Consider the following 27,469-nt stretch of genomic DNA (forward strand, 5'->3'; position numbering starts at 1 on the left):
CGAGACAACCAATGCGACGACAATTCAGCTTTATTTGTTCAAACAAATAGAAGGTGCAAAGCGAACAACTGGCTGGCTTTTAAAACAGTTTCCATTAGGTTAACTTATCCTCGTGTTTATTGGCGTTTTTTTGTTTGTTTTATTTCACGTGTGGCATGGCATTTCTTGTTAATAATTGAGAGTTAAGATGAGTGATTGTAACATGTAGAAGTAGCAAACTATTCGTCAGTAGCATCTCAAATATATTATCTACAACAAATGGCAAAATTGCAAATATTCGTAAATTCATGTATTATGATTAAAACGAAATACCAGCGATCATATATCAAAACTCGTTAAGCCATTTAGCACATAGACGGTAAATAAATCCTTATAAACCAGTCGTATATAAAGAGTACAAGATCCAGACATACCTATTAGTGAATTGCGAAATGGAATATGAAATTAGAGTATGCAGCAGAATATTTACTACGAGATTTTCAGCTCAATTAACTTCATCAATGTAGTCAAGAGTCCGCAGTCGACTTTTTGCTGCAATCAAAGTAGTAAAATCAGACAGTTATAAAAAAGGATGACGTGATGTGATGTGACCTCGAGGCATGGCCTCTTATTACCTTCCACGTAGGAGTGGAGACATAAAAATAATATCAAAGATATTTAGCAGGCTATTCGTAGTCCATACTTGCGTTGGCCAAAGCGATATATCACATATTGTTTTTGATTTTCTTATTGGAGATTGCCAAACCAACCTTCAGATTTGCCGAATTCTTCATTAGATAATTTGTCTTCCGCAATGTTTGATTTAGAATACTTGAGGTCTGATGTTATTTTGTATATTCTTTAAGATTTCTTATAATATGGTGGGCGGTCATTTCTAGTTCCAGTTTCCAAGTAGCAAGCACTTCAATTCAATGGCTAGGTACATACCCACGTGCTTATGAATTACGCAAGGAGGAAAATTGTAACTCAGTTGAATATTGCGACTCAATGTAATATAATGTAAATTACCTCAAAGTGGAATTACGAAACGAAGACTTCTGAATACCAAAATTAGAAACTCAGTAATGCCAAAGACAACTATGAACGAACAGACATTAGCTGCCAATTGTCACTTAGTACCCTGAGTTTTTTTGCTTTTGATACCATATCGTGTTTTGCGTCTGTTGTGCCTATAATTGCTTATTGTTAAGCGGCCATGTTGTGAGTCACCGTTCCGCTCCTACGCGCGTACGCGCAGACTTCGACCAGTTTTGAACTTGTTGGACTCCTAAATTTTGCGATTAATAAATCGTTTTTTCTACTATCTTAGCATTTCCCCGGATACCTATGCCACCATTAAGCGTTGGAGACCAGGGTCGGCCTTTCTACTTTTTCTCCTCCACTTCGGACGGTCTTCGGCACTCTTAGTTATCAAATCATGGCACGCATACCATCCTTGACGACGTTTACAGAATTATTTTCAGCTTTAAAATAATAATAGTGACATTTAAGTAAATTAATTTAAAGAACAACAGAACATAACAATGAATCACTCGTATGATGGTTACGTGCGTCAAAAATCCACAACTCAATCCAACAAGGTCTGGTGCTCCATCTCTTTCGCACTTGCAAATCTATTGTCATCATTTATGGGCATAAATATTAATGAGCTACAAGGTATTCCACTGAATATGAACGAAGCTCCACTGACTAGGTTTCTGTTTACCACAATACTTTGGAGACAAATCCTTCTTTTGTGAATATTTTTGTATTTAATTTACTTAATTAGTCATAGGTCAAAATCATCGTGGTCTACTATACAAATGATACACGGAGTACTTTGTGTGAATTGCTAGAGGCCTACATAAAGCATAGCATGACAATGGCTGAAGAAGGGAATGCTGATGTGGCTGCTACGTTTGTCCCTCAAGATATTTTGGCCGAAGTACATGTAGATGATTTTGTTGCAATTGTGAGTGACCTCCTTGGTAGTACTCTAATGTGTAATGGTTGTAGTAGTAGGCTCCGGAAGGCCATTGCGGCCTTCATACAGGTCCCCATACTGGCACACACCAAACTGCATGTAAACCTTGAAGATCAACTTATTTATAACTAGCGGCAAGGACTAACCGTAATAAATTATACACCTAAACCTTCCTCAGGAGTCACACTATCTAATGATAAAAACTGTATAAAGATCTGTCCGGTAGTTCTTGGGTTTATCGCGTTCGTACAGGCAGTCACGACAGTCGGACTTCTTTTTATAATATGTAAGGATATAAGACTGGTCAACTTTACAAAATATCTTCAGATCCTTCGGCGTTGAAACGAGTCATCCCATATATTTGGGTTTAGCCTTACTTGTGATTATGTTTGTATTGTTTTTAGGACCACTCCGACCGTCGTCAACGCAGCTAAGGTTTGCCGATGTAAAGGTCACCTCTATTTCTTTAAGGGGAATTAAGTGGACCATTTTTAGCACACCCGAGGAAACAACCTTGAAATCTATTTAATGTCATTCAAATGAACAACAACATTATCGAAAACATTACTCCTGACCTGAGAGAATGCCATAAGACATAATGTCTGTATATATAAAAACCTATTGTTAGCTTTTGAAGTGTGCAATGTACATAAATAAATCATTTATCAAAATCCAGTTTACTTACATGATAACATTACAGCAATGCATTGTCACGACTCGTCTTTATTTATCGTCAAGGATATCGTTGCAGCGATTAATAGGCTTAGTTAGGGCGACTTCCATCGTACCTACGGTTACGTACGATGAACGAGTTTGTATGTAAATGACCCCATGTGGGGTACAAACCCGGCACGCGAATATCTAAAACAGCTGAAGTCAGAGACTGCACCAACAAAATATGAACCATTTTGCCACGTGATAAGTGTGGATTTCGCGGATATTTTATTAGAGGGAGAATCTTCTGTAGTCATATGCTTATTCTACAGCCGTGCTCTAATAACTGTTTGTTTCTATTTCGTTATGTCAGTATTATCGAAAAGCCACCAGACTTTGTTTATTCAGTGCATCCAAATATCTGCTAATATCTGTTATAGAATGTAAACATCGTGGAAATTGATCTATTATTGTTAAGACAATATGTCAAATGTATGTCCATCGGGATTTTTAAAAGGAGAGCGGTAAGAATATTGTTTGTTACTCTTCATTTTCATAAATTGCATCGTCTAATTAAATTCCTAATTATTTTCGAAGTCAAATCATTTCTTCAAAAATTAGACTATCACAGGAACTTTTTCATGTTAAATTACAAATTACATAGTATTTCTCAAAAAGCTACAAAGTACTTTCATTATCATATTTTACCATGATATAAAACCGAGAATGCGAAGATACAAGTAAAAGGTGTCTAAGAATCGTACGCTTGAGTAATTACTAATTAGTCACAATTGCTTTTATTTTTTAATTGATGGAATCTGGAGAAGGGTTAGAGGTCAAACTGAGATCACTGTAGGTATCATCATTGTGGGCCTCGGCCTTTTTAATGAGAAGGTCGCCGGTATTAAAACTAGATCTACAGAGACCGACAACTCTACTAAAACAAGTCTGATGGAAACACTTAATAATCATGCTAAATATAATGCTCATATATATATGATGGAAGATATTGCAACAAAAATAGATATCTTTGTTTAGTTGTATTGTAACGTCAATAGGAAACATAATGAACAAGATAATATCTAATTCAGTTAAAAACTAAAGAAACACAATAAAGTAAAGGTATTGTAACACAATTAGTTAAAATTACTAATAAGATGTTTTTTTTTTCAGAATTTTATTACAATTACCGATTCTGTTGCTGTTTCATGATTTAAAATTCCTTGAAGTAAAGTTATTCATTGATTAAAACCAAGGTGTGTTACAAAAAAAGTCTAGTTATAACAAACAATTCATTATCCACGAAGTGCCGTGATTCATCGAGTAGAATTACTTTACAGGGCAGATGATTCTAAACGCAAAAACAGATTGAGATAATGACAAATATGAAAATAATGTGAAATGTTAAAATAGAGGCAAAATACATCGTCGATTTTTTTTCTGTCCTTGAATTGAACAAATATCTGCTCTTTATTTAACAAATCTGAGAAGAGCAAACATCACCCCGTGGCGTTCCCACGTGATAAATAGTAAATGCGGTTCGTTTTCCAGAAGCTGGTTTATGCTTTATGTGATCTCCGATGAAAGATGTCATTTGTCATCGTCCCTCTCTCAACTGAAGGGCATTCGGTGAATCCACTTAGGGCGTTCAAGGATAAACGTATATTTCTGTACGATCAGAGTATTCAGTTCCGACCCTAGTCTCCATATCAGTTTTGCGTAATAAAATCAAATTCTGTGAATATGAATTGTTTTAGGGTCTTCTTCGGCGATATGACTTGTGCTCCTGAAACGGTTATGTTATTTTAGGTATAACAATAACGTTTCGTAATACCGCTGTTCGCTTTTCGTTCTTATTTCGGAAAATATACTTAATGCACAATATTAATCTATTCTATTTTTTTTTGCACATGTATTTGATGGAATTCTTCGACGAGATCTAGAGTAGACATGACGGCACTTTCACTTGGAGTAACGTGAGCCGATCGTCACGCATAGACGATGACGTCACCAGATCCGAGGGTCACCAGTTTTCTATTCGTGTTGAGGAGTGACGCACGCGCCGGTGACGGCGCGTCGTGCTCTTTAAATACTTCCATGCCGCAATCACATAATTAAAAGCATCTGGAGCGCCGTCACGGCGGGTAACGGCCGTCTAGCCGCCATATTTCAGTTGGAATCACCATTAGTGACTCTTTCTGCGGTGCAGAACAGCATATGTTGCATTGCCAAATTGCTTGCATGGAAATATGGAATGAAAAATTTAAACTATTGTTTAATTGGGCTTGAATTTTAGCCATGTTCTGCAAGTCAGTTGATCCTTTCATGAAGCTGTAAATAATGAAGCGTTTATCATTGCAATGTTATTCTTTGAAACATTTATAATTTATATAATAAAAAAACACATGCTAACTTTTTAAATAGTAGTTTTATTAGCTCAATGTGCTAAAGATGTAGATATAACATAAATAACCGTCAATGACACATAAAAGAAAACTTAACTTGATATTACTCTTAAATGGGACAGGCCTACGAAATTGGGGGGCAAATGGCAACTAGGAACGACTATACGTTCCAAATAGAACGAGGCTAAAGTATCATACCACACTCCATTTACGAGTAAGCTAGAAAAGATTTATATACAGCAATGAATGAATACTTAATTCCGACCGCAAATTCTGCGTCCATATTACGCTTTGGATATACGCCAAATTCAATATCAATACAATTACATAAGGCAAGACAAGTAGTATAGCAAAATAGCATCCAAGGAATTTCAAGGTATAGGATTAATAAGACATGGTTGCGTTTGCGTGTGTAAATTGTGTCCGAACAACTTTGTCATATTGCATGCATGTGGAATGTGTGACGTCACGACATCTCGTTTAATATGGCTGGAAGGAAACAGGTCAAGGTTCTGTTAAGGTGCGAGTTAATTAATCATTACTACTATTACGTTTCATCGGTTCAAGTTGACATGGAGCGCATTATGGTTATAGGTCAAGAGTTCAAATGATAACGTTGAATTTTATCGAATAATTTCGTCGATGACCTAACCCGCATCAAAATCCATTGCGTAATTTTAAAGATCGAAGCATACATTGGGAAGCGACTTTGTTTTGTACTATGTAATGTTGTAATGATATCGAGATGAATTGAGAACTTCCTAATAATAATATTGCTGCTTTTTCATAAACAGGCTACACCGTAAATTCATAGTTCCATAATTTACAACCCATACTTAATAATAAAAATGAGATCATGTGTTTGTCCTTCTTTTAAGTGACTTTTATTTAGGGAAATTTTGTTTCTGTTTATGTGTGGATTCAATTTGTGTGAAGTATCTTAGGTTACTTTTTTAACTGCGGACGGAGCCGCGGGCAACAACAGTGGGCAAAATATATCAATAATTAAGCCAAAAATAGCTAATTTAGTCAAATTGAATCCACACATAAACAGAAACAAAATTTCCCTCCATTATAAATACAAAATGTTTATTCAAATTGACTGTAAGAAAACAATGTAACTAGTTGATTGATTTACTTAGGAACCTAAACCAAATATATCAGCGTTTTAATAGCAATCAGGAGTTTCTGATCCAATAAATGTCAGTCACATGTTATTTACTGTTTTCTAAAGAAAAAGCGCCATACTGTGTCCATCAGCATGACTTTATTTTCTCATAAAACCTGAAAACTGATCATCAAGAAACTGAGGAATGTGGAATTTATATATAAACTCATCCCGGAGATATTTTGCTGGGAATCACTATTAATTAGCCATGACTGACAAATTAATAGTACTGACAGAAATGTATAAAGACAGATTATATATACATTTGTTTATGTGGACTCTGGGCTTTGAGGAGTCACAGCCAAGAATTAAGCCAGGAACGTAAGGATGAGAGAGAGGTTTGTTTAATTTTTAACTGATTAAACTACTAGCTTACTATTTCATGGCAGAAGTTTGTATTGCATTATATTAAAATAAATGTGAATGGTATTATGTCTGAATGGCAAATTAAAGTTTAATGTTTATAGTTTTAATGTTGTTTGTTAAAAATAAAACTTAAAATCTTCAAGATTTAGTTGTGGCTGTGATTATACAACCTGCTGCCTGCCTATGTAAACCCTCCTAGGAAATATAACTTTATTATGTTACTATGGCAGAACCACACACCTCAATTCGTAAAAAAATGTAATATTTCAGATTGGATGATAGGTTCTAGTAGATATAGTTGTTCATAAAATCAACAAAATCTATTCATTTTGTGAGAAAGAGCAATGCAGAACAGTTTTTACAAGTTTTCACATGCAAGGTGTTATATTAGGAAAAGATCGCTAATTGAAGTTCATTATGGTAACAAACTTTATGGATCTAAAATAGAATTTTGATTATTGTTTAGCTCCATCAATATGTTGAGTTTTATTCCCTTAATTTTTTCTTTTCAATGTGCGATACATACTAGTATACATTTATTCAATCATAATAGCATACTATTATTTCCTGGTTGGGGATGTCAGCGCAAGCAACATATGAGTGACAGATTCTCCCATTTTTAGACCGTTTCACCCATTTTTTGGAAGTTATTTATTTTATGAGCATAATTTGTAGTTCATTTTATCAAAGCAATGTAGCTATCATAGCTAATTAGTAATTTGTGTATATGACTGTTATATATACAAATTAGCTGTGATAACAGATTGTATATGTAGATGCCCCAACTGTACCTACCTAATAGCCTCGAATACTATCCATTCTTGGCTGTTTAGTACAGCCAGGGGTAGATAAACCTGACAAGTAGCTGTAAGTTTGTAAGGTGTAAGTGTGTTTATCTGCGCACTGTACCCAGATAGTTGAATTATATACTTTTAGCTATGACTGCTGTTTCTGCAGGTTAGAACTTAACAACGGAGTTTGTTATATACCTACTATTAAATTTAACTATTTATTCACTAGATATGAATAACAAAATTAATACATATCCAACAGGAGCAATTAATACCTGTTGTGCTCCATCTAACTTTCATATATTATTCAATATTTTGCTTATAAATAAGTTTGAATGGTGTGTGGTTCCGCCCTAGAATATGACTACTTTATATCCCCCCGTGGATGTCGTAGGAGGCGGCTAAGGGACTTAGTAACTTGGCAGCTGATAGTTAACAATATCTTAACGAGGGATGACGTTAAGTAGGCGGCCAGTTGTAAAATTCAAAATTTTATTTTTTATGCTGACCCGTGGCTTCTCGGCGTTATAGATCCAAAAGCAACCGCCAACACACGAGGATAAGAGAGATAAATGATTTTGTAACACAAACAAATGAGTCCTACGTCGACATAACCTAACAAACGTGCAGTATTGTATAATGGAACTAATAATAACGCAATGTCCTCCGCAAAGCCGGCTTGTCTACCAGTCGATAATGCTCGCCTATTTATTTTTACGCGTTACGTATTCAGGCAGCTGTCTGCTACATCTCAGCCCGGCCAAGGGAATATCATTATTCGCAAAGTAAGTTCTTTAAAAACTATATGCACTGACACAAGCTTAGCTATATTTGGAACCAGTCTAACGAGTCCGCAAGAGAGATTGCTGCCCTAAATCGCTAACATGCCACCATTAAGTATATAAATAGGAAGGCTACTTACCTCTAGTCGTTACCAGCAGCAGATTACACGTCCTCGACACGATATTCCAAATGCGGAATCACAAAATTGTGCACAAAAACCCAAGGCGACTGTTCACAGGAGACACTACTCAACAAACAGCCGGGCGTGGAGAATTCACAAATGACTAGTCGCACACTAGAGATATATAGAAAATACACAGATTACACTAACTTAAATCTATGATTTTCACATCAAATATCTAGTTGAACCGAAACGTAAAACGCGCCAACTGTCAAACTAAAAAACTACAAGCACCGATGTGCCGCGCGTCCGCGCGGTTCGAGTCCGCTTTTCTGACTGAGAAACAGGCAGGCCACACACTATACGACTCGTGCACGATATCCGTCCGCCCGCATACGACCCGACAATGAACGACCGACACGGGGCGCTGCCTATACTACAGCATGCTTCTGCCGCATTTGTATTTTCATAAGTACTATAAGTAGCAGCAACTTCACTATCACATAATTGACAAAATATTACACTGACGTCGGCATTATCTATATTACTATGCGACAAAAATGAGATAAGCATTTGAATGTGAATTCTGATGGTGGTATGCTATGATAAAGCAACCATGTTAAAAAGTTATCTCTGGACTAGGAAAATACGTATAAACCAATACTCATCTATATCTGTGCGGAATAGACGTTAGCCAGACGCGCATGCGTCAGTTGGACCGCGGGTACGACGTCAGTGAATGACAAGCCCTGCGCTTATAATAACCGATCGATTTCAAAAGAAATGTGGTATGTTAGATTTTTCAAATAAAGTCTGTATTTATATTTTTATAAGCTAATTTATACATTATAACATTATACAAATAATATTATTTCGTACTAGGTTTGTGTAATATACCTAGTACGAAATAATATTATTGCATGCTATGAACCATTCAGGTATGTACCTGTATGGTTCATCGCATGTAGTATAAGAACTTAATAACAGGGAAAAGCAGAGTAATACGAAGTTTCAAAATAACACTCATTGGAGTAGCGCATATTATGAAATATTACAATTAGGATAAAATAAATTGTTTGATTTATATTGGTACGGTACAGATAAGGTCGTCTGCAAAAGCCCATGTAGTTAGTAAGTTTTTATAGGCTTTTGCAACCAACTGTTAATGTAATACAATAACAAATACATATAAAAAGATGTTAAAATTAAAATCTGTTAAAATGTTGTGACTCACCGTCACGTTTATATACTTAATTTTATTTACAATATTATGACTAGAATCGACAAATGAATTATTTATATATTTTTTATATATTATCTTGCTCTATGCGGTGCAAAACAAGTACTTACCTAATTATTTTTAAACATGATAAGTGGGTAAACATACGAGTTCAATAAAAGCTGATAAGACATTGCCGTACCTACATTCAATTTGCCGCATAAAGTACGATACGACAAGGTTTTCCAGTAGATTGGCGATCAAACATTGTTATCACAATCTCGATCTTTAAATATATATCAGTAAGCATATTATCACCATGCGACAACTAACAGATATGAGTGTGCGTGAACTTAATTTTATTTGACAAATATTGTTTTAAATAAGAACAGATTTTTTTAACTTGATATAAATTAAAACATAAAAAAGAAAAACATGTTTATGAATTTATTTACATAATATTATGCGTAAAAAAGAAATAAGTTTGTTTGCAAAAATAATTTGTAAAACCTAAATTTGTCGTTCATCAATCTTACTTTCACAGTAGTAGTGCTTTTACCTTTCAAGTAGATTTAATCTAGAGCTTGTATCGGATCCAATAAAATCCGAAAATCCGAATCTTTAATAGCCAGCCTACAACTTTATTGTCAGTTGTCATTATGTTAATTTTGACATTGACATGTAGTTAAAAAATATTAAGCAGAGAACTGGTCAGCCACAGGCAATGTTAACTTTACCAAATTAACTCTATCAGTAACGTTAAATAAAGTTATATCCGTAAAGTTACAACCGGTAACGGAATGAAAAGTATCAATAGGGAGTATTACTGCATATTTATCCCGCCAGAGTACAGCACTGTATGTTAGGTACACAAAAGCTTTGCCGACTTTTTTGTAGATTGAAACGTTTATTTTAGAGTACCTTATTAATCCTTTCATTATGTAAGCATTCGTTTGTGAAAATATACAACAATGTAGCATATTCGGGTGCCGATATATTGGGTAAAATCGCTTTCCATAATATAAAAAACTTCGAAAACTATGGGTACGCCTCACGCTTTTTGCCTCCATTGTCAATGTTTATGTACCTTAGTTGTACCAGTAGCGCCATCTGCGAGCTTTGCGTAATATGCCCTATGATATAATTATGATCTAAGATGATAATAATACATGTGGTGTGATTAAAATAATCGATAACGGTATTTATAACGTTATCAAATGAACGTTTAAATTATTGATACCTTTTTATATCAACTTGGTTGTAGACCGAGTATAAAAATAAGCCTTCAATTCAATTTGATTAAACTAGTTGTTCGCACAAACTTGGCCTTGCGAACACAATAAATTTTGATGAGTTTTTACAAAATTGTGTATATTTCAAAAACGACTGAATCGATTTTGATGCCCCACGAACTTAAAAATTCTATCCTACTACTACTACTATACCTTTTAAATTTGGTATAAATCACACCAACGGTTCGAAAGTTATTGCGTTACAAACTTACATACATACAAAAAGTTAAAATTTTTGCCCCAAGTCGAATTGTAGACCTCGTTTGCTTACGCCAATTAGCACATTGCATTCCCATTTCGGGCATTTTGCAAGCAGCGCGGGCTGACTAGGCAGCTCGAATCTTCAGTACTGTAATACAATCCTTGCTTTTCTTTCGACATATATATTAATTCTTACCTTCTTGGCTTTCCTTTCCCTTTGTTATGAATAAATAATTACTAGTAGAAAAAAAAATAACGGTAAGCCCTTTGGCATGATACAACCTTATACATATAAATTAGTTTCTAATCGCCATTTCTTCTCGGCAGTAATTATTGAAAACAATAATGAAAAACGCCAATTTTCAATATGTCTTGGATGTTTATCTATATATGTATTTTTTTAATAAAATATAGTATCGTTGAGTTAGTATCCCATAACACTACAAGTCTCGAACTTACTTTGGGGCTAGCTCAATCTGTGTGATTTGTCCTAATATATTTATATTTGTTATGAGCGTTGTTGTTCTTGGTTTTTGTTAGATATATTATAGTTTTGATGTGGTCACAGTTGACTAAGATTTTGGTGGCTACCACATGGAATTAGTAGGTACTCCGAAGCACTTACTTACTTAGCATGGGCAACCTTTTTGATACACTCAATATGACATTGAGTGATGGAAAACTGTAATAATTTCTACTGAATTTTTTTTGTGTGATTTGATATGTCAAGATCATGTTTGTACCTATTGTTGAATCGATTAAGCTATCGTTAGCCAAAAACGAAAGTTAATTTTTCCCTTGGAAATTGTTTCCTTAGGCTGAAAATTCTGGAATTTTTGTGGCGGCGCGCGGCCCTTTAACTTGGGTCTCGTCACGTCACGCAATTTTATTTGGGTTTCTGATAAATTTCACCTCCACATGAACCTGTCAGTAGTAAATATATACCTCACTAAAGTTACAGAATATTTGGATACTTACCCACCTAATTCATTTATTACTAGCAACCCGTCCCGGCTTCGCTCGGGAAAAACATAATAAGTTTACATCAAAATTTCTCTCATCACACTGTCTATTGATAAAAACCGGGTGAGAAACCGTGCAATAGTTGAGTTTATTGTGAACAGATAAACAGACAGACGAGGCAAAGGACTTAGGTTTGTTATATGTAATTAGGGATATACAATTAAATTTAAACGTGTTCCTGACAAAAGGACGTGTTCTTGACAGACGAACAGAGAGACAACGAAGTCATATCTTAGGTACGTACGTAATCCTATTTGTAGTTTTTACCATTTGAGGTATTTATTTACCAATTTTATTTATATAGGTTTACCGAACTAGGTATACATATAAATAAAATTATGTAAATTACCAATTATGTAACAACTTGGTAATATTTTAATCCTCACAGACATAAACTGAAAATATTTGGAAATGAGGATAAAAGTAATCAATCTAATCATAACAAATCCATGCGACAATTGAATGTCACGGCTACTGACGCATTATTTGACGCACTTGACGATAAGATCCTTATTTGTGCGATAGTGTATCAGTTACCGCCATTATGGTGTCTTAAGAAAAGTTGATAAGGCTAGAATTATGGTTAATTGATGTTCCAAATTTCTTAGAGTGCTTGAGTTTTAAATCCTTTAGATGTCGCGCCTAAATGTATGTTGTGTGATTTTATATGATTTTTTTATATAAACTTGCACTTTGCAAATTCATTGGGGTTGATTTAAAATAAGAACGAATAAGTTTCGTCTTCGGAGCGAAGAAATTAATTTCAGTCATTTGAAGTCTAAGTCGTTTGCATATTAAAAATATGTCTATAGAAATATTTGCATTGTTTTGAAACACGCAATTAGTTATTTAAGTACTTCACTTTGCCTTTAAACAATAAATGTCTTAAAACCGATATCTCATTTGGCTGATGTTCAAGACAAAATAATATTTTTCCGCATTTTTTCATATTGACTGATCGCTTTTGGTATGTTTGAAAGCATTTCCCTTGCTCGCCCGTTAGCAGTGACGTCATAGGCGGCGCGCGCAGCGGTACCATCGATCCGCATCGCTCCCTTCAAGCGCTTTACCAACTCTCTTCCAGAAACCTACAACACCCACAAAAGAATCTAAAGCCGCTTAAAGCGCAGCCGGAGAAAATTCCAAATTCAAACTAAACCACAAAAGAGCACTACTGGTTATAGAGCTCAATGAAAAATGGACTTTATCTCAACGGTTTTAGGTGTATATTGCAACTAGTGTATGAAAGTATTATATGGCGCGATTTTTCAAATATATTATCTGTACACGTAATGGTTTTGCAGCAGATTTTGCTGAGAAAAACCATTTTGGAAGTCAAGAGGGCTACAATTAGGCTGTTCTATCTAATTGATGGATTCAAGAGTGTTATAAATGAATTGTGTAGTCTGTAGGTGAGAGAGCTGCCTACTGAAAGTTGTTGTTACGAATCTTGTGGCATGGCATGTGAAACCATTTAAGGCGTATGTTTTATCGTCGAGGCAATTAATTAATTCAGAACTTACGAATATGGCTTTAAATTACCTGTTAATAAATCCATTGAAAAATGAACAGTTTTAATAAATAAGGCTGTGTGTCTTTCATGGGTTTACCCATGAAAGACAAATGTTTGACTTGGAGTTTGTGGTATATAAATTTGTACTTATTATAAGCAGTATCATTGTGAATAAGTTCCCTTTCCCATATCCCCGAAATAAAATTTCCCTGGCCTTTGGTAAATCCTATATTTCTGTGGTTCGTTAGGCAAGCGCATCTAGCGACACGTAGCGTAAGAATGAAGAACTTTTCTTATCTTCGATATTTCCGGTTAGGTATTTCTTAGGTTTTGTCTGCGGATTCACCCGCGTGAATTTAATTTGTCTGAAGCAGATATCTTCATCCGATTGAGCTGAAATTTTGTACACACGTTTAGTTTGGATGACAATATATTATTATGATATAATGACTTGATGGTGCACCCAGGAACGGCTGCGGATGTGGGAACTCCTAAACGGTTTACTGCACGGACGTGGTTAATGTGGTAAAAGGGTATGTTAAAAATTTATATTTTGTAAAAAACATTTTCCTCTTTCAAGTAAATAAATAGACTTAAAGGTCAATAACCTGTATCATTGTACAAGTAAAGGAACTAGAGACCGAAATAAGCTTTTGTGGAAAACAAAATAACGAGCTTACGGAAAACTTACACCGAAAGCTGAAGCATTGTTAGAGCTTTCGTGTTCTGTGGCGCAAGCTAAATAGGTCATTGTGAATCCTCTGCGTAAAGAGTACTCATTAGATTAAGAGTAAGCAACGCCCGGTGGTTCGCAGAGCGTTTCGACCGCTGCGTTCGCGCTGTCATTACAATTTTTCAAATTTTAACAAAGACAAGAATGAGTTTTACTATATGACTTTACATTAATTTTATACTACAATAATTACTCTGTACTGTAGTAATGTTAATTTTATGAATGATTGATTTTAGAAATGATTCCTTCCTCAAGAAAATAGACGGATTGTAATGACCGCGCAGCCGCAGCTGGCGAAACGCTCTGCGAACCACCTGCCACGTAATGTGGCAATACTGTCAGCTCTATAGGTACGCTTCTGCGGGCAACGACATGCGGGACATTTGTTTATGGTTTTAGATTATATTATATTTATTTTGTTTTTAGTATAAGTTTAATTAGAATTAGTTAAAATCTTATTTATTTAATTGTAATAAGTTTAATTTTTATATAATTTATTATTAGTAATACTATTTAAGTACCTATTTTAATTTTGTTTTTTTTTATTTTAATAAATATAATGGTCATGAAGAAGACAATGTTCTCATTTATTTCTCTCTCACTCGTTGCGTTCGGAGCTGTGACGTCCCGAGGCCAGCGTCAAAATAACCTTAAAATTTTGAAGATTCGTCTGTGATTTTATAACCAGCCACCTGCCTGACGTCAACCCTTCTCGGGAATGTTATTATTGCCTAGACTACGTGTTCCTAAGTCGCTATATACGACAACTCTTTCTTTCATTTAGTGTCTTCCCTGTCTTCTTCATCCGTTGAGATTCAGAGCAAAGGATGAGGAAGATTCCTACTTTTTCATCTCCACTTCGCCCGGTCGTCGGCATCTCTAGTTGTCAGACCATTGTCACGCATATCATCCTTGACGACATCAAGCCAGCGTTTCTTGGGCTTGCCTTCTGCCAGGGCCGGGCGGGAGCGGCATAGACAGACATTTGTTCCCGACGAAATTTGTCGGTACACGCAAGACGTAGCCGTACCAGCGTGGGATACAACGACTGATGATGATATTCCGCTCACCTCTCATGACTTGGAAGGGCGTTATTGTTTGATGTTATATTGATTTATAACCATCCGCCTTTATTTCGGTTCTCTGAAAGTCATCATTCGTTTTACGATCAAACTCGAATTTGTTTATGTCGTATGCATACGGGAGTAGGGTGTTTCTCTTCACTTGTATTATATTATATTTATTTTTATTTTATTTCTTCAGAAAACTGGGACTTTACAAACAAAAATAAGAAATAAAAAACAAAATTTGAAAAATGAAGCAACAAGTTTTCACAAATAGAAATGGATTATCTATATAATTAAATATTTAAAGATATTTACATTTAGAAATGGATTATATATATATAATTTAATATTTAAAACTAATAGCCCCAGCCAATAACCATATTGTTTGTTTTTAATTTTTGATACGTAATGGTTCCGAAGTCGGAATGTATCGTCCTACCTGCACATTTATTTTGTTAAAACAAACAAAACAACACTCGACTCCATTACCAACTGCTTACTACCGACACTGTCATTTCGGGAATATCCGAGCAAATAGAGATGAATGGCCACCCTAACCGAGTTAATTTTGAATCAAAGCTCTCGGGCGGCGTAAACACGCGCGTTTATGTGAAAAAAGCTCGATCATGCCGCACGGTAAAATTGTTAATCAAAAACATAAAAAAACAGCTTTGATTAAACTTGCAAATCTGTTTATTTATGTAGTATATAAACAAGCATTATGTCTCATTCCGTAACTGATATATTAAGTCATAAATATTTCTATATCAAATAAGTATAAGTATTTTTTGACGTGAAAACTTCTTTACTTGTGCACTTTTTGTGGTGGGTAAAAAAATGTTAAACTCGCGTCAGGACACGTGACTGATCGAAAATTCGTAAGAGGTCAAAAATGCACAACGTTAATATTCAAGTTTTCACTTCTCCCGGCACTCCCGGAGTGCAACCCGTTTTTTTATCTCAAGAGTAATTAATAAGTATATCTTAACTTTTTGAAAACATAACACTTATAGAAACTTATTGATTCTTTGAAGGCAAAAGCGATTAAATTCTTCGCTAGGGGCGCTGTAGAATGAGGTTACGGTACTGGAACTGAAAGTATAATCTGTGTCCAGGGCAAAAAAAAGTATGGTGTTGTGCGCATGAGTACGGTTTTTTTATGGTAGCTGTAGAATAGGACTTTGTTCGACAATGGCGATCTCTGTCTAAGGATACTAAACTAATATAGAAATCACATTTAGTCATTGCCAATTTAATTTATGTTTCTTTGGTTTCGTTTTAAAAAAGTACATAAAGGATTACATTGAGAAAAACTGTTGTAATTGGATATGTAATTTATATATTTCTTACTAGTTTTTATCCTAGGCATTGCTCAGTCTGATCATAATATGCATTGTCGTGGAAATTGAAGCGACGTGGGAAATTTAACTAACGACTCTGTAGGACAACGGGGACTAGGTGAAATTTAACTTGCAAGATTTACAGACCGACAAACAAACATCGGGACAGGTGAAACTAAATAAAAGCTTGTAAAAATAAGCGGTAAGAAACTTAATTGTTCCGCGCAATCAATTCTACGATTGGTGAGAATTTGTCTCCCGATTGACAGTTACGATGGATGTGGTTGGCCACCGATGACGTCACAGATATATCTGTCGCACTCTCGCATTTAACGTTGGCACGCGTGTGACAGAGATGGATTGCGACACGTTTTTCTCATGCAATCAAGCTGGTGCAACAATTACATTTTGTTGGACGACGCTGAAGATATTATGAACTGAATCGTGATTGGTTCAGAGACAAAAGTGCCATTGACCAAATTTATTATAGATAATAGACTTGGTATAACCATATGTGAAGTAAAAAATGCAATCAATGGAATGGAAAATCACATTATTTATTCATTTCTATATATTGTCCGAGGCTTTGTGATTGTTAGATCATTAATAATATTTCAATCCAGCTATTTGTAATTTAATGTAATCAAATTACCTTACAAACAAATAGGTATTTTTTCTTATATTAACGTAATTTAATAGTGCATAGAGTGGTGAATGATATATACGTAATTATTTTAATAAAAAAACATGGACCATATTTTGGCCACGTGTGCAATTTAATGGTGCTGGGTTAGTAAGAGTGAGTTATGCATGCAGCCATCGTTCAGATTAAAATGGCGCCGTACTTTACGTCTGCGCAGGTTAAAGTTAACATCAAAGTTTAATGGTGCAACACACCGGCTGTACTCTGGTTACACCAAGCCAAAGGTTAATGAAAGGTAAGTATTCTGCGGTTATTGTTACTTGCCTCTTTCTGCCAAGGATTTCATAATACGCTAAAAAGATATAGGTACCATTATTTGGTCTTCATGGGCCTGGTGTGTACGCACTACGCAGCATTAGAACTTTAAGCCGGCTACACACTATCCCGGAGCAGTTTGCCTAACTTATCGGATTTGGTATACATTGCTGGTTTTTCATTGCGGCAAATAAAAGGTATCAAACAAATTACGCAATGTTCATGTATTCGCGTCGGCGATAGTGTGTAGCCTGCACTAAGCTTAATCCTTACCTTAACGGATTTGTCAGACCACCTTTGTAGGCTGCTTCTCTAGTAGCCTTTCGATTCTCCGCCGCGGCCGGCGACGCATCACAGTTCTCTGTCTCACTCGCACAAAACACGCGCACCAAACCCGACCTCTATACTACTAACACATCATGTCCATAGCACCAAAGTCTATGTTCTTTTAGGCGTTCGATTTTTGAAATTTGAATTCCTATTCGGCTATTACCTACATCGGTTTTTGTTTGTTTTGTTTCGCGACGAATCTCGCGTACTACGCCCGTCCCGCTCCATATAAGGCGTTTTGTAATCGTCTGTCTCTTTCACTCGGCTCGTGACTCGTCAACCTGTAACAAAAGGACCTTGATTAATAAGCAGTTTTAATAAAATAAAAACACAAATCAGAAATAATTTAATTCAGAATTTTCTAGATTTCCAAAAATAAAAGCAATCGTAATGGTAATTTACATAAATTAAAAAATTAGACATTAATAAAATTGTAAATAAAGTATTTATTAAAAATATAATTTAATTAACTGAGTGAGGCAAATATGTTGAAATGCTTGTAGGATTTTTCGAGTTGCCTAAAAGTCATCGGTCTTAGCACCTAACCCTGCCATCTATTGCCAGTTGTAGGAACTATACATCCGAAAACTACTCTCAATTCAATAAATTATTTATTCAACATAATCACAACAAATAGATAAAACAAAAAAAGTCGTCAGAAAAAAGTATCGCTCGTCTCTCTCTCATCTGAGAGTATTCCCGGTTTCTTCCTTAGCCCCTGAGCGTCGGAACCCAGGGTCTGCTTTCCTACTTTTTCATCTCCACTTCGCATGGTCGTCGGCATCCCTAGCTGTCACACAGTTGGCAAGCATCATGGATTTAGTAAGTACTTCGGAGTACCATCGTCATTCGGATTGACGACGTCAAGACAACATTTCTGGGGTCGTTAGAAAAAAGGAACTTAGTTTATATTCTAAGCACCCTGGTGATCCGTACGGGCCAACAAATAAGCTTAATAAAGCTGCAGCTACATAAAAGCGTAGCAATAAAGCTCGGTCGTAAAAGCTACGAGTTGTTACGGGGCGGCGCGGCGCAGCAATGACGTAGCAGCGTAGACGGTCAGTCAACAATGTGTACACTAAATTTTTTCTGCAGTCGTGTAACATGTGAACAATTATTCAATTATTTTTTTTTTAATATATGTATGAAATGAAGTGTATGTACAAAAAATGTATACTGTTTACAAAAGTAAAACGATAATGAACCACGAACGCGCGTGGCCCTTGCTAAATCTATGACTAATTCTGTTTTAATATTTGACAACATTGTATAATATTAATACAATAACGCCTGAATCAAATATGTTAGCAAAAGTATGAAATTAAATATTTCAACACCTGTGTTTGTATATAAAACATGTGAAGCATATTTCCGTCCATTTATACAACGGAATACAAAAAAAACATATTTATATTATCGATGAAAAATTTTCAGAAGAATTTTGCAGAAACTTTGAGTTTTATTATCTAGACAGTAAGCTTGTTTTTATGAGATATACGTTGTGGGAATTTAGGTGCTCCTCAAGATTGTTTGTGTGTTGAACAGGTAGCCATTATCTCCTGATCTCTATTATTACTCAAGCAAATGTCTATAAGTATGTAGCTATATTTATTTATACTGTTTTATATTATCAAGTGGGCAAATAAGCATTCGTCCCACCTGAAGGTAAGTGGTCACCAAAGCCTATCAATGCCTGCAACATCAGGGGTGTCACACGCGAAAAAAATCCTCCTTTTTTGAAGACGGTTAAAAAAAAAAGAAGGTGATCAAATTTTCTACTGCAGTGGTGTTGAGAATTTCTCTAAACGGTCAAGCGCCAATTTTTTTTTACATTTTCGGTATTTTTCGAACACGTTAAGTTGTTGGGTGTGTTAATAAGTAACATTAGTCGTCGGGGTATTAGACCAGCCCCCCGAGGGACTGACTTACTGTGTAGAAACGGATCACCAATGTGACCTTGACAAAAATCATTAATGACTCGACATCGCCAAAAAAGTTAATTGCGCGTTTCAGAAATTCGTTCCAAATTCGAATGAAAATGAATATTTTTTGTAAAATATTAATTCACAAGTTTAAACGGGTTAAACCATAGGCGATTATGTGATTGTTTCTGCTTGTTTTATGCTATGATTACTTAGATTGGATATGTAATTTCATATTAAATTCTTACAATTAACAATAGTATGGGAAGCGCCACCTATTATGATCTGTAGGTACTACTTGATACTTGATCGCGGGACAAATAATTGGTTTTCTGTTATACTGTGAATCTGTGCTTTCTACATTTTATTATCTGTTTTCTTTTAGTTGTACTTATTTTATATGTTGTATTTTATGGTTTTAATGTAAATTTGATTTTGAGATAAGTACATTTATTCCATGTAGGCGCGTAGTTGCAATACAATAAAAACCTTTTATTGAACATATAGCAAAAACTACAAACATAACTATAATCAAATGTTCAAATCCACACTATCGTCAAACTCGGACACATGCCGAAGCGAATGCTTGACAATATGAGTACTTTTATTTACCGCAATGAAAAATGAAATGTTTATCGAATCTGCCAATGTTTGGCGAACAGTTCGCGCGATAGTGTGGAGCCAGCAGAATGTGCAATATTCGACCTTAGGCGTTTTTTATATATTAAACAGGCATACGGTCCACCTAATAGGAAGCGTTCATCGCAGCCTAAAGACGCCTGCAACACCAGAGTTGTCACACGCGCTTTGCCAACTTTATGAGCGATTTCTTTCAGGCAACCTTTTAGAAAATCGACTAAAACTTTCGACAAAATTACACGCCAATCTGCAACGGGGCGGCGGTGTGGGTCATAGCCTATATTCCTTATCCGTCCATAAAAATAAAAAAAGGTCTGTGCCCCATTAGTAGTGGGCGTTTTTCACGTTTGTATGTCTGTTGATGATGATTTCGACAAAATGGTAATTTAGGTATGTATTTGAGAAGCAATAATGTGGTTCTCCCGTCCCATTTATGCATTTGCATTCGAATGTATAAATATTATTTATGCAGGTCAACAAGTTATAAAGAAAATTTATAATGTAAATAATGAGGGTAGTCGTAAAATTTGTACGTTTCGTTGTGCGCTTCAAAATTCAAATCGCTTATTTCTTATTATGAACCATATATATATCCATAACTATTATTATTTTTTGTTATTTTTATAACACGTTATTTACAATGCGACTATTCAGAGGTTAGTATATAGCTAAACTATAAAAAGAAATGTTTTCATTCGTCATTGGTCGACACCATCACATTTTAGTCAAAAACTAGATTTATAAAAAATATACCTATAGGTTTTTTTGACGTGAATTTTAGAGTGACTTTCAATGATTGTTTTTAGTACCTAGTTATGTAACTTGCCAGTAAATAATGGACAAAACGATTATTGCCCTGAAGGATCAAATAGATGCAATGCATCAGGGCGCTGGTATTCTCGGTACCACCGGAGGTAATATGGCAAACGATTGCTCAATAATTATATTTCTATTAATATCCTTATCCTTATATAATATAAAATAAAGTCCTCTGCCACGTCAGTCTGTCTGTCTGTTCACGGTAAACTCAAAAACTACAGCACGGGTTTTCATGCGGTTTGCACCATTATATAGTTCGGTTCTTGAGGAAGGTTTAGGTGTATAAATTATTGTTTTCACCAAAGCGAAGCCGGGACGGGCCGGACGAGTAAATAATATTACTATCGCACTTTAAGATATTTAACATTGACAGAACGAGACAAAATCTGCTTTAGCATATAATATACCTTATTTTTTTTATATTTATGAATATTACGTTTTTATAATTAGGCGTCTCCTATATTCAGGCTCTTAAAGTAACCAATACTTGACTCTGTTCCTTCTTATACTATACCGTTTGATTTAAAGATAGGACACGACGATGCTATGTCAATCTATATTCAATCTTATATCCACTAACATAAAGTGCTCATTTAATTAAATTAAAAGCCAATCAATTTGAAAACGAAAACAAATGCAAGGAGCATTTTCTTTTTTCTGTTTACCCGATTTGAAAAATAATTCTTTCGGTTCTTGACATTAAATTAAGTGCATGCGATTTTTGACCTAATTGACCTAATCCATACCTTTGAAATCAAAGAAAGCTTATGAATGTAATAAGGTCGAAAATCGTACGCACTCATATTAGATACTAGCATTCATTTAATTTCAAGTGTAAATGCGATTTTTGACCTAATTGACCTAATCCATACCTTTGAAATCAAAGAAAGCTTATCAATGTAATAAGGTTGAAAATCGTGCGCACTCATATTAGGTACTAGCATTCATTTAATTTCAAGTGTAAATAGCACATGTATTGTACATAAAGTAATCTAGTTTAAATTTAGTCATCTTAGCGACAAACTGCACTTAAGTTTAATTTTAGCCTATTTAAACGTAGGTCTTGCATTCGCCCTTCGGAATATAGCAGTAACATATTCATGTAAAATAAACTGTTTTAAATTTTCATATCACAAAATATATCAAATACGTTGATACCAGTCCCAGAAGGCCTCGCGACGTGTCCAGAAGGCTGCCAGCAGTAGTTAGTTGAACGCGTGCATATTCGCATTGCACTGGCGAACGTGACTGAAAACTACATTCACTAGTGCAATGCAGGTGAACACGCGCCTAGGTTCTTCATCTTCTCTGTCTTCTTGTTTTCTTCTGTCTGCAATTAACTTCATTGACTAACCCGTATTAATGGGCGCTATTAACACCATTGCATTTACAAGTAATAATAAAAATAAAAAAGTAGGCAATCTGTATCTATAAAACTCTTGCGTTACTGAGTAACCGACTGACAGACAACGCACAGCCGAAACTACTGGGCGTAGAAAGTTGATATTTGGTGTGTAGGTTCCTAGGACAGTGTAGGGGAGCACTAAGAAGGGATTTCCTGAAATTCTTATGGGAAACGGATTTTTATTCACAAACTAAGTTGTGGGCAAAAGTTAGTGGTATAAAATAGTATGTACTTATAATAAGGTGTTAGCATTCATTTGAGTTATAAAAAATAGATTTCATGAATTAATCTAATCTTAAAAGTTTAAAGGTCTTTTTGGACCTTTAAACTTTAACTTCTTGTACTTACAATGTTATATTACTATTAAAAAAATATACATAAACTTATATTTAAAAATGGTAAGCCCTTCTGGTATAATAGGGACCAACACTGTTTGAATGAGTTTCTTTCGGCATTTCTTCTCAGCAGTGGTCGTTCCGAAATGCTAGTAGTTTGTAGCTTTGGTAAACATCATTTAATTTAGAATATGACGTGAAAAATGCCTGTGAAGGCCTAATTTCTGAATAAATGATTTGATTTTGATTTTGACCAATATACATATGTTGGTGTAATAAGAAGACCTCGCGACGTGTCCAGAAGGCTGCCAGCAGTAGTTAGTTGAACGCGTGCATATTCGCATTGCACTGGCGAACGTGACTGAAAACTACTTTCACTAGTGCAATGCAGGTGAACACGCGCCAAGGTTCTTCATCTTCTCTGTCTTCTTCTCTTCTCTTGCTGTCTGCATTTGATTTCACTCCCATATTTTGTACTCTATTAACACCATTTAAAAGTAAAATAATAAAAAATAAATATAATGATCTTTAATCTGTTAGAGTGTTTAAACTAAACTAGATATAATATCTTCATACTCATTGTATGTTACTGACATTGTCAGTTGTAAAGAAGAAAGAAATAGTTTCTCTCTCTCTCTCTCTCGCAGAAACGGTCGCCAACAATGTATGTAGATTTGCTCAGTGAAAATAAAATAATTTACTGCATTGTTCTAAACCTCTATTTTATTCCTATTTTGCTCATAACCCATCATAATCTACTTATCTATCCGCGTGTGACCGACTGCTGATGTACTCGTAGGTGTAGCCTGAATGATAAAGGTAAAAACCTAGATCTAGCCGACGATATCGTAATACAGCTAGGTGTTACCAACTAAGAACAGTTGAAGTTACAACGGCTAAACTTAATTGCAGCCGCTCTTTGTTTGATTTCAAAAAATCTTCATTCTTTAATTTTGTTAGGGCTATATGTATAGTCAACAGCACAACAAGTTACCCTGCATGAACCTTTATAGCGCGGTAATAGAGGTCAGTTTGCAATGAATTTAGGTAGGTTGATGTACTGACTGTACATTAGGTTGCTGAGACTCACCAATTAAGTTTAAAAAATCTGTGTCTGTAAATTTTCACAATACAACAAAAAATATTTTAAAATCAAATTGAAAATATACCAGTCCCGGCAAGAAGGCTTCCAGAAGACGTCCAGAAGGCTGGCGGCAGTTGAACGCGTGTATATTCGCATTGCACTGGCGAACGTGACTATAAACAACATTCACTAGTGCAATGCAAGTGAACACGCGCCAAGGTTCTTTTTCTTCTCTGCTACAGGAAGTTCTTCGTTTTTCCTTTCCATAGTCAAATTTCATTTCTCTGTTTTTCTCTTTAGAACACGGGATTAGTTGACCTTCTCTATTTTGTGATTGGAAAGACAAGAAAAAAAATGTACGACACGTACACAGAGAAAACGAAAGACATGACATACTCTCATATTTTCCTTCTTCTTGTCAATTCGACTATTATATATATTTTGCATTTCGATCAACACGAAAAAGAGGGTTACAAATATATGAAGGGGGAATGGGACATAGCGATATGTTTTGTTCCTCATCATGTGATGGCTTTTCAGTCGGGTAGGCGTATCGAATATTTTTATCTCATTTGGCTACGATAACAGCTGTATTAATTGACGTCTTTGGAGAAAAGGCTGCGGTGAAGTTTGTTGCGCCGCTTCTTCACCTGCGCTTTGGAAGTCGGCAGTAGTCTTAGTTTAAGTAATTTTTTCCATGTCAATAAGTGATGTATATCATCATAAATTGAATAAAGAATTTTGGAAGCTTGTATTTAGTTTTTCTTTATATTTAGTTTTATATTGAAAGTTAAAATACATTTGCTAAACACATTATCCTCCTATTACAAGAGCCTACATAAGCACATTAGAACCTCAGTCACAATTTATCAATTTCTTTTATTTATTAGCGAAAATATAAAAAATATTTTGACAAATTATGCAACATTAGATAAATAAATTTATTTGAAAGTAATTACACAATGTATTTTTTTTTTCGTTTTTCGTTTTCGGTTTACTAAAAGCTACATAAATCATTGTTAAATATAGAAATCACGTGATATCAAATGGATATAAACGAAATTTTATCGAGATCTAATTAAGACAAATGTAGCCAAATTAAAAAGACCCCCAATCTCTTGTATTGTTGGACGAAAGTTGTGTTCAATGGATCATGTTGTTTGGTCGAGTAATACCATGTTTTGCGTCATTGAATGGAAGCCAAATCTTGGGCCAAGAGTAACAACCAGTGCAATTAGATTGTGTAGGTACAGATAGACAAACAGGCTTATTTCTTAGATTAGATCGTAGATTTAGCGTGTAAAAATCGGTTAGTAAAATCGGTTTAACCGGTTTAACCGTAAAAGCGAAATAAACTTTCGCATTTATATTGACGACCTCGGTGGCGCAGTGGTAAAGTTCTTGCCACTGAACCGAGAGGTCCCGGGTTCGATCCCCGATCGGGGTCGTGATGGAAAATTATCTTTTTCTGATTGTCCCGATAGTATCGTTGAGTTAGTATCCCATAACACAAGTCTCGAACTTACTTTGGGGCTAAATTCAAATTCAAATAATTTATTCAAAAATTAGACCTTCACAGGCACTTTTTCTCGTCAATCTTTATATTTATAGTTATTTCTCACAAGCTACAAACTACTGGCATTTCGGAACGACCACTACTGAGAAGAAATGCCGAAAGAAACTCATTTGAACAGCGTTGGTCCCTATCATGCCAGATCGGCTAGCTCAATCTGTGCGTTTTGTCCTAATATATTTATTTATTTATTGGTATGGATTATGTAATTTATGTCTCACTTTAATGATAAAATTTGTCTGAGATCACCCGCCTCAAACATACAGCCTCTTTATAATAATAGTAGATATAAAATCTCGGATGAAACTAACAACTATTCAGATCAATTGAAGTGAGTCAAGGACCACTGGATTCATGGATGTCTTAGGTCATTCCTAGTGGGGGAGAAGTGGCGTAGCTATCTATGCACAAGACGGTACCGACATCGGAGCTCTCTGGCTAAAGGGGCCGTGGACTATGACCGAGTAGCGACCATCATTAATGTCGTACACGCATCATTTTATCCATACAAATATTATATAGAAAAAATGTTCGTTAATTTGTTTGTAATAAATAAACTCAAAAAGTACCGGGCCGATTTTGTTGAAATTTGGCACAGAGATAGGCGAAACCTTCAGGAGTGACATAGGCTGCTTTTTATTATGATTTTACCCGAGCGGAGCCGGGGCGAGCCGGTAGTATGTAACAATTTAAGTGACTTCTGAACAGTGGTCGTTCCGAAATGCTAGTGGTTTGAAGCTTTGTGAAATACTGTATACTTAGTTTAGTTATAGATGGAAGTGAAAAATTAATCATATTTCATCAATAATGTAATGATAATTGTAATTGTAACTTTGATGAATAAATAAATAGGATAAGAAAGAAACACAAAAGACTATATTATCTACCCCTCATTTCAAATAATAAAACTTAAACAACTCTTGGGGTCCTCAGGACTCTTATGCACCAGGGGCCTACAGTTGTCTAGCTACGTCACTGTGAGTAGGGGTGGTTGCGGGGTGGTGGTGGGTGGTGTCAAGGTCATTCCGCCGCCGTGCCGCCGCCTCTGAGCCTTGTCAATAATCTGTATTATGTATGAGTGTTTAGGAGGCCATTTGTGATTAGAGTTACGATTTTATGGGAGGCTAGTGTTTACACGCGGTCTCGCTTGTGTTTATGTATCTATTAAATACTCTTCCACGATGTAAGGGACCGGGCTATATATAAGTATGATATGATACAATATTTGATACTGGTCTGGGGACAAAACTAATTATTTCTCTCGATTTTGATTACTTCATGTGAAAAGAAAAAATATCCTAGAAAGTAATTTCTGAATAAAAAAATCTGGTGAAAGAAAATCATTTTGGCGCGGCCGGAGCTCCGAGAAGCTAGTTGTACAGTGCTAGCTCCACGCTGTCGCCGAACTCAGACACATGTCGTCGAGAATGCGTGAACATTGCGTAGATAGTATTAGTGTTTTTATTTACCGCAATGTAAAACCAGCAATGTATAATGAATCCGCCAAAGTTTGCCAAACTGTTCGACGACAGTGTGGAGCTGGCATAAAGCGGTATCAGAATTTTATATAGGTAAGTACCTTTTGCGCCAAGGAAATAAAAAAAATTAGGGAAAGGGACGGGGATATTTGTAAGAAAGACTGATAGCGCGGGAAATCTAAAAATAGGAGAATAATATTTTTAATAAGACATCTCATTGGTCAAATGGTCAAAGTCAAAATCAAAATCAAAATCAAATCATTTATTCAGAAATTAGGCCTTCACAG

At 35.4% G+C, this 27,469-nt stretch overlaps 1 protein-coding gene across 11 annotated transcripts in view; it reads right to left on the reverse strand.

Moving 5' to 3' along the window:
- PMCA (plasma membrane calcium ATPase) overlaps positions 1–27,469 on the reverse strand; it is a 139,649-nt gene that overhangs the window by 96,984 nt on the left and 15,196 nt on the right. For 5 of the 11 annotated variants that reach the window (XM_053763062.2, XM_053763057.2, XM_064436732.1 and 2 more), the window contains exon 1: positions 8,270–8,664. The gene's annotated coding sequence lies outside the window, so the exon portion shown is untranslated. Of the gene's footprint in view, positions 1–8,269; positions 8,666–17,870; positions 18,209–27,469 lie in introns of those variants that run through there. The other 6 variants (XM_053763058.2, XM_053763060.2, XM_053763059.1 and 3 more) reach the window with 3 other exon arrangements.

Source organism: Plodia interpunctella, chromosome 23, assembly GCF_027563975.2.
Source record: "Plodia interpunctella isolate USDA-ARS_2022_Savannah chromosome 23, ilPloInte3.2, whole genome shotgun sequence".
Classification (NCBI taxonomy): domain Eukaryota; kingdom Metazoa; phylum Arthropoda; class Insecta; order Lepidoptera; family Pyralidae; genus Plodia; species Plodia interpunctella.